General features: G+C 39.0%; 1 protein-coding gene across 3 annotated transcripts in view; it reads right to left on the bottom strand.

Moving 5' to 3' along the window:
• ZNF608 (zinc finger protein 608) overlaps positions 1–19506 on the bottom strand; it is a 190280-nt gene that overhangs the window by 104709 nt on the left and 66065 nt on the right. The window lies entirely within an intron of this gene.

Raw genomic sequence — 19506 nt, forward strand, 5'->3', positions numbered from 1 at the left:
TGTTACATTTAATATACTGGGGAGATAGTTTGCTTTTAGACCTGTATCAATCTGTATCCATCTCTAATATTATTACATTCTTAAAATAACCCACACTTAATAACAAAGTTTGTGGAAATTCACTAATAAAAGAATGAAATTAACCTGTTAGACTACTTAACTTTTTATGCTGTTCTCCTTAAACATATGTGGTTACTCAGTAAATCTTAGCCTACATTTCTTTATCTGTAAGCAAGACCATTTCACTTCTGCATCACTGGTTTAATTAAACTAGCAAACACAATGGATCTTTGGCTTTCAAGCCAACAACAGCAGAAACTACTAGTTTATTTTAGTAACTAATCTTTTAGTTTTACATTCTGTTTTCTCATTCTCATATTTACTACCATTTTTTTTTAAATCTTGGTACCAGTAAGAGAAGAATAATTTCTAGTCTAAGCACCTGAACCAATAGTTTGTATGATCTTCTTATTTGTATCAATTAAATATCTCATTCACTTCAAGTCTAAAGTGCATTCAAGCTGAACCATGCTATTCTTCGTCTGGATGCCAAAAAAGCTTGCTTTCAGAAATGTAATAAATGTTAAAGGTTATACTCTGCCATTATTTGTTCCTAATTCTAATGCCCAGCTAAGCAACAGTGAGAGACCACACTGTAAGAAGCTGCAGTTTATTAAAGCAGCATCCAAAATCATATTGATGAAATTAATTTCATAAAAGACTGTACATAGAGAAAACCTGCTGATTTCGATATTGTAGATTTTGGAAAACTGTACAAATCTATTATTATGAAAAGTGAATTGAGATCTTGAAACTACAATGGTTTATTGAAGCATGGAGCTTGATGCCTGAAGTAGAATGAGAAGATGGTAAGTAAAAGGGATTCCTATGATCCCAGTGAAGAATTTAGTTTCATGTGTGATATTGATTGGGCTACAGTAGCCAAAGCTCTCTTCTTCCCTTCTTCTGAGTTCCCTGAAACTCTTTGGGCAGATGAGGTGGACAAAGAAATGGTAAGAGTGCTCTTGCTTGTGCATCCCAGTTCTTCTCTTTCTCCCTCATATCTTTTTCCACTGCAAAGGGGGCCCGGAAAAGTTAGAGAGGACAGAGAAAAGGGCAAGAGGTCCAGCCATGCAAGAAAGGGGATGCTTTACTTAAACACCGTTTTTTCTCAGGCTTTTCCAGTCAAAAAATAGCTTGCAACAGAAGCCGTTGGAGTATGCATAGCAACATAATCAGGTTTCTTTCTTTTCTTGTTTCTCTGTCTGTAATGGTGTGAAGGAGTGATGAAGGGAAATAAGTAGTGGTGGCTAAATGCTGGGTGGCTGGAGGAACCCTTCCTCCCCCTTTATTCTAAACCAGTCATTGACCAGAAGCATAGGTATTGAAATAGAATCTAAAAATAATGGTACAAAATGACTTTATGTAAATAAACGCAATATAGAGACAAGTGTAGCAAGAGTCCTACTTGTAGTCTTTATTTAAACTTTAAATGACATACATATCCTAAGCAACTGAATTAAGCTGAGGTGGGGGCAAGTTAAAACGTGGTTTTTAAATTTTTAGGTTTGGCAAAACTGAGCTCTTGTGATTCCAGTGGCTATTACCAGATAAAAACTTGAAAAAGCATGACTGAGTATAGAAGCTGTGTACTTTGTTCTGTGTTTATCCTCCTGCCATCAGACTTTAAGATGCTGGCAGCATTAAAAAAAAGAAAGCTTTTCAGCAAGAAGCCAAGCATGCAAGCCAATGAAAAACCAACTGACCTCAAAAACAGATGTTCCTTGCAAACTAGTTGTCAGCTAAGCAAGATTGAAATAGAACAATATTTATCTTTGTATTACATTCAAGACATCAGGCCAGAGTTTGCACTACACCGAGTTTGGCCATTGCAAACTCTTATAACAGAGAATCTGAAGCTTTTTTTCATACTTCCAGCTCTTTCCCCAACAGTCTACCCAATGTGGCCTACAGCAGCAAAACCCCAATCTACTCCCTTTTGTGCACTGCCATGAAACCATCTGAAATACTCTTATAATACTCTAATTGAGACTGACATACATCTGACTAAGAGAGCTGTGGCTCTTGAAAGCTTATGCTACAATAAAGTTGGTTAGTCTTAAAGGTGCTACTGGACTCTTTACTATTTTGCCACTACAGACTAACACGGCTAACTTCTCTGGATCTGAGACTAAAACTGACTCTTTCCTTGACATTACCAATATAATTTTTGTGAGAATAAAATGGAAGAAGGGTAGATAAAAGTCTATTAAATAAATCTTTTAAGATCACAAAGCTCTGTCCTGTTCCAAAATAAAAGGTAGTAAGATTTCTACACAGCAAGAGAAATATTGCTGAAACTGAGATACTATAATCACTTCAGCAAGATGATGTCCTGAGCACTAAACATTTTGCTCTTCAAAAAACAGAACCATTTTATTCAGCCAAGTATAGCAGTTCCATGCTTTCCATTGCAGCAGTACCTGAATACTAAAGATGTTGATATAAGAATACTGAGAATTCTGAGGTTCTCTCACTCTTTTGGATGGCAACAAATGAGTTTGCTACAGTATAGTAAGTCAGTTGGTTGCTGCATTTGGACTAGGAAATAAAAGATCTTTTGCAAAACAACAAGATTAGCAGAAATGTGCCCAGTTTAGAGCTTCTATGTTTCCAAATGAAAATGGTATCAGCCAGAGCAGAAGATAACAGGGTGGGGGAGAGGAGAACCTACATGCAGCATTTTGAAGTTGCACACTTAATGGATCCTACATCATAGTTGTGATTATCTCTGGGCCAAGCTACACATGACGAATGACACTTGAACAGCAAGTGTATTTCTCCCTGTTCACTTGCCCTCCGCTCAATCCACTTGCCGTTCAAGTGTCATTCGTCATGTGTAGCTTGGCCCTCTGTCACAAATGGCAGCATCAAACATGACTTGGAGGAGGAATGGAGGAAACAGGGAGGTGAATCAGATCTGCCAGTTTTGTTAGAACTCTTAGGGTGTGTATATGCACTCTAGAAATGCAGACTTTTGATTACATTTTAGTCAAGGGCAAAGACCTCTCCGATGTATTTAGTTATTTACTACACAAACTAATTTGAAATAAAATTTATTGGCTCATTCCTTTATATTGTGTTCCATGATCTCACAAAATGGAAGGAATTCTTGATCTGAGTAGAATGGGCTGCTGATTCCTATGGGTATCATTGGCACAGCACCCTTTGTTTGTACTTCCTCTGTTTATGGTATCCTACTTAACAGAGATAATGTGGGCTAACATGCTAAGTGTATGCTCTTTAGTGCAAAAGGTTGGATTGAACCATCATATCACTCAATTCTGCAAGATTATTAATCGAAGGAAAAGAGGAAAGACTCACTACAAAACAGGAAATGTGTCTCAATAGATCCTTAGTATCTCAAGAGTTGATCCAAATATTCAGTTATAGCATATAGTCCTGGTACCACCTGAGAATTCAAATAATTAATGTTTGAATGCTTTCTGGTATTAAAAATAAAAGTTGAAACACCTTCCTGACTATGAAAAGCTAGCATGTCAGGAGCAACCGAAACTAATGGATTACTAACGAGATTACCAAGGGCAAGGCTTTTTTTAACATGGGGAAGCATCTGAACATGGCAACAACTTCCACTTGAATCTTGAAAGAACAGAATTTCCAAAAGGTCAGCTTACTCTACTGTTTCTGAATGTCTGAATTGGCTTCCAAGTCCTGTGCCAGAATCCTGGGTCAGAACAGGTTGCTAACAAGTGAAAAATTCTTTTCAATTGCTGCATCCTAGTTTCAAACAACTTTGAAAATGTTACTAATATCCCTGCTTATTCCATAATCACAAGATTAGCAAAATCAGGCTACTGCTTTCAGACAGATTTGCAGGGAAACCCCTTGAAAGGATAAAGAAGTAGCCCATTAGAAGCAGAGAGAAAACAAGGCAGAAGCAGGAAGGCAGCCATCTCCAGTGGGGGATGGTGGAGGGAGAAGGAAGGCACACACAAGTCTAACATCTGCTGGTGGCAGTCTGTCAAGCTGAGGAAAGTTAATGTCGAGAACAGACGCTCTGCAGTTCCTCACTGTTATTTTTGCATGATTATTCCCAGGTGTTAGGGCATGCTGAGCAGTAGCCTTGCTATTTATCACAGAAGAGGTTCCAAGGAGGAAAAAACAAGCAACGCTAAAGGCAGCATTTGTGTACACAGTCAGGCAGCTTAGAAAAGCTGCGGAAATATTTTCTTCCTTCACCTTATTTCATGAGCTTTTGGGGACCTGATTAGCAATGAAGGCTACAAAGTTTCAGAGTGTTGTGCTTGGCAGTTTTCCATTGCCCAAGTGTATGATTGCATCAGGCAGCTAGAAAGCTGACAGCGAGTTATCTGCCAATAAATAAACTAAGCGCCCCAGTGAGCACTTTTCATTCTGAACTTGATACACAATAAAAAAGAGGGAGAAAGAACAGGTTGGAGAAGGAATGTCACCATTACGAAAACACAGCACTGATCTTTCCTTTATGTACACAGATACTTCTCAATTTTTTCTCCAACTTTGTTCTAGACACTAAAACTAAGCTGTGTGTATGAAAGCCAGTCTCTCTGATGTACTCACAAATCTCCAGAATTACAGTCCTGGAGCCATAAAATTCCACCTTTCCTAAAGGGGATTTCCTACACTGCAGGGTGGAAGCCATTTAATATCTCCTTGCCCATGTTCCTGTAGAAAAGAAACTCCTTTCCTGCTAGACAGAAGGAAGCTAAGTTGATCCAAGTGCTGGCTTATTTCACATGATGGTGTGGGAAAGCTACATGAAAAAAAAAGATAATCAAATCTAGGACTAAAAAAAGACAACCATGCTGCACACCAAGCAAACATCCAATTCATAATTTTATATACTAATAGCCTATTTTTGGAGACCAGAGCCATGAACAGACAAGACAGATCTTCCTACATTCACGTACTCTTACCCTAACTTACCTCTCAGGGTTGTTGTGATGATAATATGGAAGCAAGGAGAATGTTAACTGCTTTGAGTCCCCATTGCGGAGAAAAGCAGTATATAAATGAAGTAAATTAATAAATATAGGTGAAGATGGGGAAGATAAAAGTAGATTTGAAGGAGAAAAGGAGGAAGGGAAAGGTGAGCATATGGAGGGTGCCATGAAGATGGAAACAGGACATAGTGTGGGGTTAGTGTGGGTTAACAAACATTTCTGCATTCAGCATTAGATTTTGTCTTTATACAACATTATACATAAATGATACATTACATAAATGAGCATATAACAAAATAGAAAATAATAATATATATTAGAAAGTGCCTGCTGCAATGGCCAGAAATATAGCAAGCCTGTGGACATTGCTGAACAGAACATGGATAGATGTGCTCTTTTCGGAGCATCTGAAAAACAGAAGAGCAGTGTAGTATACAGCGGTCCAAACTCTGCTCTGTGATAGAAGCTCACTGGGTGATCTTGGGCCAGTCATACTCTCTCAATCTAACACACCTCACAGGTTGTTGTAAGGATAAAATGGAGAGGAGAATGATGAAAGCTGCTTTAGGTCCCAATTGGGGGGAAAGGCAGGGTATAAATAAAGTAAATAATAAAACTCAGTCAGTCTAGGTCTAGGTCAGGTCCAGAATTACCAATTCAACCTGTGAACCTAGACTAGAAGTAAGGGGATTTTTCCTACTTGAAAACAGTTTTCACCAGGAATGTGTGTGTGTGTGTGTGTGTGTGTGTGTGAGAGAGAGAGAGAGAGAGAGAGAGTATGTATATATACACACACACACATATATGTATATATACATACATACATACACATATGCATACACATACATATACACATATATATATACACACACATGTACACACACATATATATGTGTATGCACACACACACACACACATATACACACATATGTACACACACGTACACACACACATGTACACACACACATGTACACACACACACACATATACACACACACACATGTACACACACACACACACACACATATGCGGGGAGAGATTTTTCACCATGACTGCTTATTTTCAGATAGTTCAGGAATCAAATTAAGGTGGTTTTTCAGGTTCCAGAGTATACAGACCATTATTTTCAACAAGGAATCTATTGAAGGGTCTTGGGCAATTGTTTATAAAGATAATGGAAGCAAATCTGTACAGTATATAATGTCCTCCCTCTAATCCAGGGGTCCCCAACCTTTTTGATCCCGTGGGCACATTTGGAATACTTAGGGCCAAACTACAAGTGACGAATCACACTTGAACGGCAAGTGTATTTCTCCCTGTTCACTTGTGCTCCACTCAATCCACTTGCTGTTCAAGTGTCATTCGTCACTTGTAGCTTGGCCCTCAGTATGGTGGGCACATCTACAAAATAGCTGCCACAAAATGGCTGCGGCAGGAGGGGAAGCAAGCCACAAAATGGCTGTCACAGTTTGCCTTCAATCACACAGAGAAGATTCTTGTGTTATGAAAGCAACTTCTGCCAAAGAAATGCTTTTAGAAATCTGCACAGCTAATCCAATCTCCAATAGCTAATCAGAAACTTTGGCAAAAGCCCACCTGGCTCTACCCACTTTTTTGGCAGGCACCAGGAAAGGTATCAGTGGGCACAATGGTGCCCATGGGCACCATGCTGGGGACCCCTGCTCTAAACTAAAGACTCCATAAGTTTCAAGCAAATTGAATAAACAGGATTAATTTTACAGACCCTCAAATTAGATCCCTCTTTGTGCACCCACACTTCTTTCTCTATGGACTTCTAAAATTACAGCAACGTAGCAGGTGAGCTCTGGCCAGCCATCTGCATTAAAAAAAACTGTTTAAATTCATTTCATTTTCCTACTCTTACAGTGACTAACAATAAAAAAAATTAAAAATGTAGTCACGGATAAGCTCTCACTCATCAAAATATATTAGATGCAGAGGAGTTAGCCGTGTTAGTCTGTGGTAGTAAAATCAAAAAGAGTCCAGTAGCACCTTTAAGACTAACCAATTTTATTGTAGCATAAGCTTTCGAGAATCAAGTTCTCTTCTCTGACGAAGAGAACTTGATTCTCGAAAGCTTATGCTACAATAAAATTGGTTAGTCTTAAAGGTGCTACTGGACTCTTCAAAATATATTAGTTACTCAATCACAAAACAGCCTTGATAGTAAAATGGTATATTATTTTTATAGGAATGTATGGACAGAAAGAGAAAGAAATAGTAATTAAAAAAATGTTCCTAGTAAGCAACATGGTAGTTCAATGCTAAGATTTTTAGTAATACAAAAATTAGGGGTTTCCCGAGATAGTTCCATAAGCTATTCACAAATATTAAAATATTTTAACTATCGTTCCACACCAAGTATCAACTGCATATACTTTTAGGACAATTAAGGTAAGCTTTATATGTTTAATTTTACAGCAACATCTCACCACCACTTAATACAGTTTTTTAAAAATCATTTGTGTTTTTTTAATGTCATGTATGGATGGCATATGGGAGCATCTAAAGTCAAGTATTTCTAGTTGAGGATACAGTTAAATGAGATGCATTATTGTGCACAGAAACATGCTGTCAATTGACAAAAGTCTTTTCTTCTCCCTACAAATCCCACAATGGCAAGAAATAAAGAAGCACACTGCAGCAGCATTAATATTCTCACTTTAAAAGGCTGAATGGGGAAAACAGCAGAAAGATTTAATGTGCTAGAGTGCCTCAAGGGAGGCCTATGAACTAAGTGGAGACTTAGACATGTCACTTACCTAACTACAAATTAATTCTGGTTTTCTTTTGATTATTTGCAGAGATCAGAAAAGTAGAAAAAGTATTGCTTGTTTAAAAATCCAACAAATGTAAACATTCCTAAATGTCAGCTGCAACACTGTTATATATTTCTATTATCCACTGTTATAGCATGTATTACTTTTGTTACGACCATTCAAAAGTATGTCTCAACACTTCATAGAAATTCAAATGTTTTGCCCATGCGAAATGTAAATAAACCCAACCTAAAAGCTTGTAAAATCATGAAATGCCTCTGGCAGTTCTATCAAAGTGTGTAGATGCATACAGAGTATTTGAAGAAATGAAACCACCATTTTATCAAGTGTGATTTATAAGCAACACTGATTTCGCTGGAAGATAACAGGGAGGTCCAATCATTAGTAGTCAGACAACAGCCATGTGAACACATCAATTATGGGCCAATGCCAAAAGCCCTTGAGATCCTGTAGATTAACAGCCAATCCTCTGTTTTACAAGTTCACATCAAAAAGAATATTAATAAGAGGAGGGGCAATGTGAAAGCCTGTCAGACTGATTCAGCCACTAAAACAAGGCATTCTTCGGCTCTTGCTGAGCCTTGAACTGGCCCATGAAAATAGCTGGCATCAGCTACTATGTGTGGATCTGCCAATTTTCTGAAAATGTTTTGATTAACATATGGGAAGTTGTGAAAGGCTGCGGAAGCTCTATTTTGAGTATTACGACAGCAGACCTTTTGCACCTCTCCTTTTAAACACAACAATTATACAAAAGCAACTATTATTAAAATATTTGAAAAATAAAATCCCACCACAGATACCTTCCATATAATTTTCAGAAAGATAATACGTTAGGTGGCCTCCTAAATATATATTTCAAAAAGCTATCATGAACTTACTAAGAACTATCAAGGGATGCAAATATTTAAATCCTTTGGAACCTGTCTCATTTTTAGGAATCAATTCCAAATGTCTGTGCAATTATAAATAGAGTTATACCCTTCTAAGTACTAGTGCTGGACAAAGCTGAATAAATATTTCAAATTTCCAGTTACAACTCTAAATTTCTAGACACACGGGTGACCATACACATCTGGAATTTTCTCAGCTTTGTACATTTCCACACCTATGTTGCACTACAAACAAATCAAAAGTTTTCTATGTGTATGCCTGTGACAATAGTCCTGTGATTATCCTTAACTTTCTGGATTTCATTACCAGACTACTATCCTGAAAGCTGCCATATCCCTTAATCCTGATAATGTTAAATTTACACAGAAAAGCAACTGCCAAGTAAGCAAAACCCTCCCCAAACATTCCTGCTCAGCTTCTGCTGGACCACAGAAACTGACCTGATTCTTCCTGATAACATGAAAACTCCAGCATGCTGCCTACACTCTCCTATCAGCTGATTCCTCTCTAGGATCCCTCTGGGATGTCTGCAAGAATAATCTAAGAATTGAGGGCTTTGAGAAAAGTGAGCCTTTTGATGGTTGCAAGTAGCATGTGGGCCTCATGTCACTGGGAACGGGCAGGGCAAGCAGTTGCATATTCAGCGCAGTGGCAGCAAGTTCAGCTGGGGACCATTTTAAGGAGAAGTCTATAGAGCTCTTTCCATGTACACAGAGTCTCCTGTGCAAAAGACCCATATACAGGAAAGGAATTGTGCATTCCCTTCATTCAACTATTTATTTTTATTTATTTACATCATTTATAGTCCGCCTTTCTCATTGAGACTCAAGGCGGATTACACAGTATGACGTTAATACAATTAGTATTAAGTATATTTCAATACAATACCATAAGATAAACAGATAAAAGTTTAAAAGCAAGGATCCAAGATGGAGTAGAAAAAATACTGGAGCAAAACATATTCAATTCTAGGACTAACATTAGACAACATGAAGTGCTGGTTGTACATAGGAGTACATATTTAAAGCAGCAGATTATAAGGCAAAAATAGTGATGAAGTCTATGATTCCCAACTCCCTACAATACAGCCCTCCCATCTGAGTAAAAAGCCTTTTTTAATGGTTCGGTTTTGCATTGTTTATGGAAATCCAGGCTCTTCTGACTTCCTCAGGCAGGTCATTCCACAGGATAGGGGCCACCACAGAGAAAGCTCTTGTACGGTCTGCTGCTGACTTCACCTGTGTGCTGCCTGGCACCTGCAGGAGACCCTGTTCAGATGAGTGAGGCGGCCGTGGAGGAACATAGGGAGGCAGTCGCATAGGTATGCCGGACCAAAGCCATGAAGAACTTTGTATGTAATAACTAATACCTTGAACTGAGCACAGTAAATGATGAGTAGCCAGTGGAGGGACTGTAGGATGGGAGTGATGTTCATGTTCCTGCTCGCTCCTGATGACAATCGAGCTGCAGCATTTTGCACTAACTGGAGCCTCCTACTTAACTTAGATGAGAGGCCAATGTATAGAGCATTACAATAGTCAAGGCTTGATGTTACCATAGCATGGATCCAAGTGGCCAGGTCAGCCATGTCAAGATAAGAAGCCATCTTCCAGGCTAGAGTGAGGTTGTACAAAGCATTTTTTGCCACTGCCTTAACTTGTTTTTCTAGTAATAACACTGGATCCAGTATAACCCCTAGGCTTGTAACTGAGTTTGCAAGGGTCAGACGAACTCCATTGAAAGTGGGGAGTACAATGTCCTTCAAGATCTCTGCCTTCCCAACAAGCATCACTTCCATACTGTCTGGGTTCAATTTCAATTTGTTGTTTTTCAACCATTTCACCATGGCTGTCAGGCAGCGATCTACGATTTCCACTGCATCCTGCGGGGACCTGGATAGTGAGATATAGAGTTGGGTGTCATCTGCATACTGATGACATCCAACTCCATAGCTGCAAATGAGTTCTCCTAAAGGCTTTACGTAGAGGTTGAATAACATGGGAGCTAAGATTGCACCTTATGGAACCCCACAAGATAGGTCCCATTCTGGAGATAGCTGATCTCCAATGGCAACGCTTTGAGTCCACTCCAAGAGAAATGATTTAAACCAGTCCAGGGCACATCCTTTGATGCCCACTTCTGTTTCTAAACGCCTCAACAGGATGACATGGTCTACTGTATCAAAGACTGCGGACAGAGCCAATAGAAGCAGTAAGGAGGCATGGCCTTAGTCTATATTCAGACGGAGATCATCCACTAAGGCTACTAGTGCTGTCTCTGTCCCATGCCATGGTCTGAAGCCTGATTGGAAAGGGTCCAGAGTGCTAGAGTTATCCAAGAAGGTCTGGAGTTTGTCAGCTATTGCTCTCTCAATTACTTTTCCCAGAAAGGGCAGATTAGAGACTGGGCAATAATTGGCCACATCATTTTTGTCTAGGGATGTTTTTTTAAGTAGTGGATGGATAACCGCCTGTTTGAGCTGTCGGGGAAAGCTGCCCTGAGTTAGTGATTGATTTACAATAGACCTCAGTGGCTCACTTACGTGGTCCTTACTTGAGGTTAATAGCCAGGATGGGCAAGGATCGAGTGCACAAGTAGTGGTTTTCATAGACATCAAGATCTTGTTAGGATCTGTCATGGTGATTAGTTCAAAAGCAGTCCAAATGTAAGCTGGATGGTGTATTTGTCATTTCTTCTATCTCGCTTGCATTGCAGCTAGCATCTAGATCAGAGCGTATTCGTGCTATTTTATCTGCATAAAAAATCTCAAGGATACCATCTTTTTCCTTTTCAAATATTTGGCTTTTATTCTAGCACAAAACACTTTGCAAGTGGTGACAAATAGTGAAAACTGTGGTTCCTCTTCAGGAATGGCTGATTTATGAACACATTTAATTTTGCACTTAACCTAGTTTTGTAAATTTTGTGAGACTTAGATGAAATAAAAATTGTGACAGAAATTGTAGGGGGAAAGGGGGGAAAAAATCAATGTACATCTTCTGTGTAATTGATGTAGCTATGCAACTGTCGTCACATTAAGATCCATGATAGTTCAGTAGTTAAAAGACTAAACTAAGCCAAGATTTAGCCATCTCAGCTATAAAAGCAACTATTAGGCCCGTGTCACCACTTGCACTTGTTTTGTGCTAGAATAAAAGCCAAATATTTGAAAAGTAAAAAGATGGTATCCTTGACATTTTTTATGCAGAAACATGTCACAAGCTTAATACAGGGATGTTTATTGTATTCACACTTTTAAAAATTGAACGCAGTGTTTCTCATGTGGTGACAAAAAGAAAATAATTACACTATAAAATCAGTCTTAAGGGTTTTTAAGTTAATGTTAATTTAGGAATTTGTATTTGTTAGTTTAAGGTTGTAATCATAGAGCAGCTACCTCACTTTGGGAGGCACAAAATCCCAATGGTTTTTTTCTTTTAAATCATACTCCATCAGTCATTGTCTGGGTCACTCACAGGTCACTGAATTGTGGCTAGATTGAACTCCGTTAGCCTATCTAAGGTGTTAAGTAGTAGTTATATAAGCAGGTCTTGAGATTTTCTCTAGGATATTTGCAGCAGTTACAGGAATTAAACAAAATAACAAATAGATACAAACAACTCTATAACACCCGCCCCCTAATAATTCCTAACTTTTTAATGTAATACTTTGATTCAAATTATTATACAATGTTGTAGAATTTCTTTTCATTCCAAACATTATGAACGTTGCTTCTTTTCAAGTTTATGAAGGTTTTGAGCACAGAGTGATGAACACTAGACACTAATAAAAAGTAACCATCAGTGATAAGACTCTCTGTGAGTAAAACAGTTCAAAACAGTATGTAAGGTGTACAACATAGTGTATTATAAAATCTAAAGTCACAGTTAGTATAGTTCTGCTGCCCTGCAAGGGAAATGCCTTTTAATCCTGCTACCACATCTAATTTTATGTTACTACAAACCATTTTCCAGTACCACACAGGATCCCATTTCCATGTCTCCAGACTATCATTCAATTTAGGCGTACAAAATACTGGGGAAAGTGTAAGAAGTGAAACAGAACTGTGAAACATATTCTAATCTGGAACTGGACTCAGAAGAGTTCTTGAAAAATCTGATGTTTGTATATAGTCCTGCTGAGCATTAAGTTCTGAAGTATACCCAGGCAGGCACAAGTGTGGTATAGCGCACAGACGCTTGATAAGAATCTAGGAGACTCAGGTTCAAATTTTGACTTGTGAAGCTCCCTAGGGAACTTTCGGCCAGTCTCACCGTCTAACAATGCAATCATAAGCAGCTTATCAATTTAAAGTGACTTAGAAGGGTGTAACTTTGTTTAGGATTGAATCATAAACCTATTTAACTCACAGGAATCAAAAAGAGTCCAGTAGCACCTTTAAGACTAACCAATTTTATTGTAGCATAAGCTTTCGAGAATCACAGTTCTCGAAAGCTTATGCTACAATAAAATTGGTTAGTCTTAAAGGTGCTACTGGACTCTTTTTGATTTTGCTACTACAGACTAGCACGGCTAACTCCTCTGGATCTTAACTCACAGGATTATTGTGAGGGTAAAATGGAGGAGAAAGGAATGGATAAAAATGTATTAATGAATAACTGAAACAATTAACACGAATAAAATTTTGACCATTTAATCCTCTTCAAGATTCAAGACTACTAACTAACTAATGTAACTAGAGGGAAGCCCTCAAACTATTCCAACTCCCACTAGCAACCCTCCATAACTAGGTAGCTGGATTTACATGCCAGAATGAAGTTATACTGCTTCAGCAACCTTGTCTCATTTGCAAATGCAGTAGTCACCCAGCTATCAATATGTTTGTTAGGTTAGAACATTAAGCTACACTGACTTATTCCCCATTTGGAACATCCTTAGGATGACTTACAGCAAGGGCCCTCAACCTTTTTCAGCCTATGGGCACCTCTGCAATTTTGACATAATGTGAAGACCAAACCTCAAAATTATTGCCACAGAAGGTGGTGCTAACCACAAAACGATTTCCACAAGAGGCAGAGCCAACCACTATTTATTTATTTATTTACTTCATTTATTCCCCACCTATCTCCCCAATGGGGACCCAAAGTGGCTTATATTCTTCTCCTCCCCTTCATTTTATCCTCACAACAACCCTATGTGGTAGGTTAGGCTGAGTGTGTGACTGGCCCAAGGTCACGCAACAGGTTTCAATAGCAGAGTGGGGACTAGAACCTGGGTCTCTCCAACCACTACACATCACTGTCTCCCAACCACAAAATGTCAGGGAGTGAGTTTCTGCATAACTCTAATAGCAGGTCTTCAACATTCCAGGCAGAAGTTCAATTTTTGGAGGTAAGAAAATCACATACACCCTCTCACACACTCATTCGCATATAAACAAAGGAAGCCTAAATGCATGGAAGGTAATTTTAAAAAATACACTAGGTGAATGAGAAAGAATAAAATTAACACTGTGATGGCAGCTACTACTGACATAATTTTTTAAAAATCTCCACAGCCAATCAGATCTCCAGTGGCAAATAAGAAGCCATGCTGGCTACAGCCTCACCTAGCCCCGCTCACTTTCTAAAAATATTCAGCAGGCACCAAGAAAGGTGTCAGCAAGCACTCACAGTCAACACATACAGGTTACCCTGACATATAGGTTACCTTTCCTTCCTCACTCCTTCCCTTCTCTGCAATGAGCCTGTGCTACACAATTTTATGCAGCAGCTGTCAGTTATACACATTGAAATGCCAATGACAACACATGACCTCTAGCTGTGTGTTTGCCCAAAGACATCAGTCTTTTCCATCTAATTATTCTGAAAGTGTAGTGCTGCTGTGGTGAATTACTGAGTGCTAGTACTCAGAAGAGCATATATTAAAACTTATTTTCAAGGACAGGAAGAAATGCCCCATGATCACCTGAAGATAATAAAAAATGAGCTTTCCATTATTGGGAACGTGGTTATTATATTTTTTACACACACACACAGGGGGGGAGAGGGGGAGAGAGAGAGAGAGAGAGAGAGAGAGAGAAACATTCAAAGCAGGGACTCACACGCAAAAATTTACATAAATGGTCCCTATTTTCTCCTTCACTAGCCCCTTTCTTCACTCTTCTCCCCTGCTGCTTCCTCCTCCCATCTGTTTGCTCACATTCTCCCACCCCCTTACTCCCACAACACTGTTCTCCATCTCCCTCTTGTCCTCTCGTGGCCCCTCTATTTTTAGTCTACCTTTCCTTCCCAATCAACTCCCCCCCCCCACACACACATCAATCTCAAGATCTTTGCACCTTATTACTTAAACGTGAATAATATTTTCATGTGCAAAGGACTGAAAGTTAGCTGCAGTTTTGACTGCAATGAGAATAAAGAAAGACAAATCATTTTAGATATCTATACCTTTATCATACCACTTCTAAGCTGACGGCAAGAGCTTGTATAGCAGACAAATACCTAAGGATGACTGCACATTATTTAAATGAAAATGTTGGATGTTTTTAAAGGATCCTTTTTTGTCTGTCCTATACTCCAGGATACAGCTCCAGCTCCTCTGTTCTAGAGTGTACTTATTACAGGTATGATGCAGGGGCCGGCTCTTTATTTAAATTCCTATAATTTATTGAAAATTATTCCATCATACAATGTTATTTGAAAGTTTCTGCAACTTACCCAGAATCAAGTAATAGATACCAAAGTAGAAATAAATTCTATTTTTGCATTTTATTTCCCTTTCTTAAAAATTAAAGGTGGTTTACAATATTTTAAAAACTCATTCACACCACACCTTGAACATTATTGTACTTCCAAGAGATGATCTACACAGAAAAATTGTTACACATGAAATACAGAAAGAATTCAAAACAGACAGAAATGGCTGTCATAATATAAATGGCTGCTAAGTCATATCCATTGCAACACAGGCTTTTATGTGGCCTTTACATTTTTATAAAACCAAGCTAAATAATAAAACCAAAACCAACCAACCAACCAAAACTAAATAAAATAAAAACATTTGGGCTGAATTTCAACCTTTGTGTGGAATTTCAGGTCCGTATTTAGAGAGGTTTCCTTCTTAAACAGTCCTCATTTTTCAAAAATCCATTTCCCCTTCCAGTGGTGGTGGAGAGTGCTGTCAAGACAAAACTGACTTACGGGGACATCCTGGTGGGGTTCTCCTGGCAAGAGACTAACAGAGGTGGTTTGTCATTGCCTGCCTCTGCAGCCCTGGTCTTCGCTGGAGGCAGAAACTCACAATTGTGGTAGTTTTCTTCTCTCCCTCTCAGTTTACCATGCTGGTGGGTGAGACTGGAAGAATCCAATATTCAAGGATTTTCTTCCAATTAAACAGGTTAGACATATGATGGGGAGGAGTCTATGTATATAATTTAAAATTTCTTCTATCATCCTATTTTAAAGGGGTGGGGAATTAGTAATACTGGTGAGGGAAGAACAAATAATAAAAAGACCACCCTTATAGACTGTCAAAAGCACAGAAAAAGAAAGTGAATGACCAAAATGGATTTAAAAATGAGCTATCTTTTTGAAAAATTCTAAGCTGAAATCCTAACAGCAAGACAGCCATTTCACCTTTGTCTTTTTCACAAGATTCAATAAGATAGTCATAGTTATTCAGGGTTTGGCAAATAGCATTGCCATCAAATACTTGTAGAAGAATTGTGAAAAACAAAGAGAGACTTGTAGGTATGCAGTGCTAATGGCCATCTAAAAGACCAGTTCAGCATGGCTATATCTTCTTTCACATTCAAAACTGCAGTTACACTAGAATAGTCCTACATAATAATCTGCAGCCATTTTAAGCCATAGCAGAACCTCTAAGAAGCAGGGTGTGAGACAGTAAAGAGCTGCTAATCTGCAAAGTAAATAGCAGCAATCTTATTTTAATTTCAAAAGTTATTACAAAATTTACCCAATCTACTTTTCTAAGTTGCAGAAACATGAAGAAAAAGGGAGACTTGTCAAAAAACAAAATATTTTTAAAAGGCTTGTTTACAATATTCCACGTGCAAGCTGATGTGTTTTATTAATTAAACATATATGGTGTAAGAAGGAGTTACGACGTAAACAAGACTTTTGAAGAGGTCATTGACCTTGGAATAACTGTCTGTGACTTCAGTGTCCCTTGAGATCTCACACTGAAATCTAATATGGACAAAAATATTTGTAATCTGAGTTTAGAGATTAAAAGCCACACCCAGTAAAGTATAACACACCCCTTGTCTTTTCAATATGCATGTCGTTTTTGGACTAATCTTGTGAAAGCAATATGACAAGGCATTTCTTCCCCGCTGAATGACTGAAAAACTTATTTCCCTCCCTCTTTACCATCAAGTAAAATCATTTGTCAGTCAAGGCCACTTAAACTAGGAGTAAAGCATTGCCTTTCCACTGCTGTGAAAATGGTATCAGTCATCACTCTGATAACTCCCATAATTTCTCTCTGTAAACATTTGGATGGGAAAGTTCTAGAATGAAGTGATGGGACTGTGCCAGTTGAAACTGTCAAGTTCAGAAGGAGGTTAACTGGAAGAAAGGGGGAAACTATATTTTGTTTTCAGCCAAGAATTTTAAAGAAAGCCGAGGTCTGCTTATACATTTTGTATGCTGCCTATAAATACCAGTTAGATGAAAGCAGAATTTTTGGTTGCTTGTGGCAGAACAATCTATATAATAAAGGCGCAGGACAGTGAAAAGATATAAACTCAACAGTAACTAGTTAATATCATACATCCCGTTCTTGTGTGAACATCTGTGAAGAAGAACAAATTAAAACAAAGCAATAACAACAGATCTATGGGTTTAAAAGAACAGCTGTAATTCTATATGAACACTTCTGAACTGAAAATATTGTCAATGAGAAAAATTGGTCATATATAGATAGTTTAACTGCCAAGCATCACTTGACAAGAAACATGGCTTCAGCCTTTCTCTTGTGAGTGTTCATAATAAAATGTCACAGACCCACACACCTTACGAGTCAAACCATCCACGCCTCTTTCATAACATATAGTAAATCTCTAAGACTGCCACCATGCCTCCTAATTGTGCTCCTGTGCTTTAACAAGCAGCTCACTTAAGTTTTATCCACCACTTATCTTTTCTGGTTAGAGATTTTTTTAACCAGTCAGCTGTAATCACATAGTGAAACAGTGGCAATCTGACAAGCCTCTTTCACCATATGTAGTTAATAGAGCACTGTTTATATTGCTTTCATTTTCAATATCAACTATTTTATTTCCTCATAATGATTTTAGTATCAAGCCTCGTACTTGAAGTGACTGGCATGTGTGACTCCTGTTTAATACAGAAGACAGAAGTCCTATATTACTGTTCTGTACAGTGCCTATCAAACTGTTGTGTTAAACAGGCATTAGCCCCTATAGTACCTTTCCACACAATATCTCTACTCCTTTTTATTAGCAAGAAATCTTACCTCCAAGAGCCTCATTTTTCTCTGGGATTAGTAAGAGACAAAGCAACTGAACTATCTATCAAGAATGCCTGGAAAGTCACTGGTAGCGAAGAAACTGCAGACACAGTGGTGACAGTTGGTCAGGTACTAGCTCACTCTCCCTAAAGTTCTCTCCTTCACAGGCTAGAGAATACAGAATGTGCTGCACAGACATTCATAGACAATCCAGATTGGGCAGCCAATGCATAAAACATACAACTAAACAACAAAATAAGATCTCTAAGTAGCCAGGAATTATCTCCTCAACCAAAACTGACAGTCAGAAAGATCAGAGAGAGAATGATCATTATTAATTCAAAGGGAAAAAAACACTGGAGAATCTCCAATTACTCCTGATAGTGCTGTTGAATAAAATGGAACATAACTTCCCAGTATACCTGCTTATAATTATGGGTTTTGCAGCTCAGTCCTAAAGGGGATGTCAAAAGTGCTCTGGGAGCCAACTAGTCCCTTGGCCATGACAGCATATTTGGCTGATACATTGTTGTAAATCCCACTTACAACAACAGACACTCAGGCACCACTCTGTCCAGATTTCCACCAGTAGATGGCTGCAGCAGCCAGATGCTGGCGGATCTGGAGCATGAATCTTTGCATAGGTGGGGGAGGGAGAGAAGTTAGTAAGCTCCCTAAGCCGTTCCAACCTTGGGAACGCCACTAACAGTGACAGAAAGTTATGTCACAAAAAAGGTGGTGTAGTCCATAATCAACCATGTTACAGGAAAAGTTGTCTTCTCCCTCATGCACAGCCCTGCCCAAATGGCACAGAGGACCACAGGATGCCGACTAAAGCCGTGACCAATCCACTTGTGCCCCAGCAATGGCCAAGCCTTCTCCCTGGAGCCAAATCATGATCCTCATACCCTACATGATCACTGGCCAGGGCCCCATTAACTCAGTAAGTAGGATGTGGTATGAAGCTCTGCCCAACAGTCCTCTGCTGTAGAGCGAGGCACCTTGGTGGTGGGGAAGGAGCGATGAGCGGGCACTTTGTAAAACTGGCCAAGCACTTTGTAGTCACACATGGGAGAATAGCTAAGTCCAAAATGTTTGACTAACATCTCTCATTCAAATTCCCTAACAAGTAACCCATTTCTAGAGACTGGGCTCAAGGGGCTGAGGATGCACTGATAGGTATGAAGGAACAGAGGAGTCGACTGCCCCAGCTCTCTTGTTCACACGTGGCTCCCTCCTTCCCCTTACACATGAGCTGGCACCTCACTGCAAATGCTGACCTCTACAATCAAGGCTGGCAGCATTGGGGAGGGGGGGGGAGGCCGGTCCTTGCCCTTAAGACACCATGG

The sequence above is a fragment of the Eublepharis macularius genome, chromosome 8 (genome assembly GCF_028583425.1).
Source record: "Eublepharis macularius isolate TG4126 chromosome 8, MPM_Emac_v1.0, whole genome shotgun sequence".
NCBI lineage: Eukaryota > Metazoa > Chordata > Lepidosauria > Squamata > Eublepharidae > Eublepharis > Eublepharis macularius.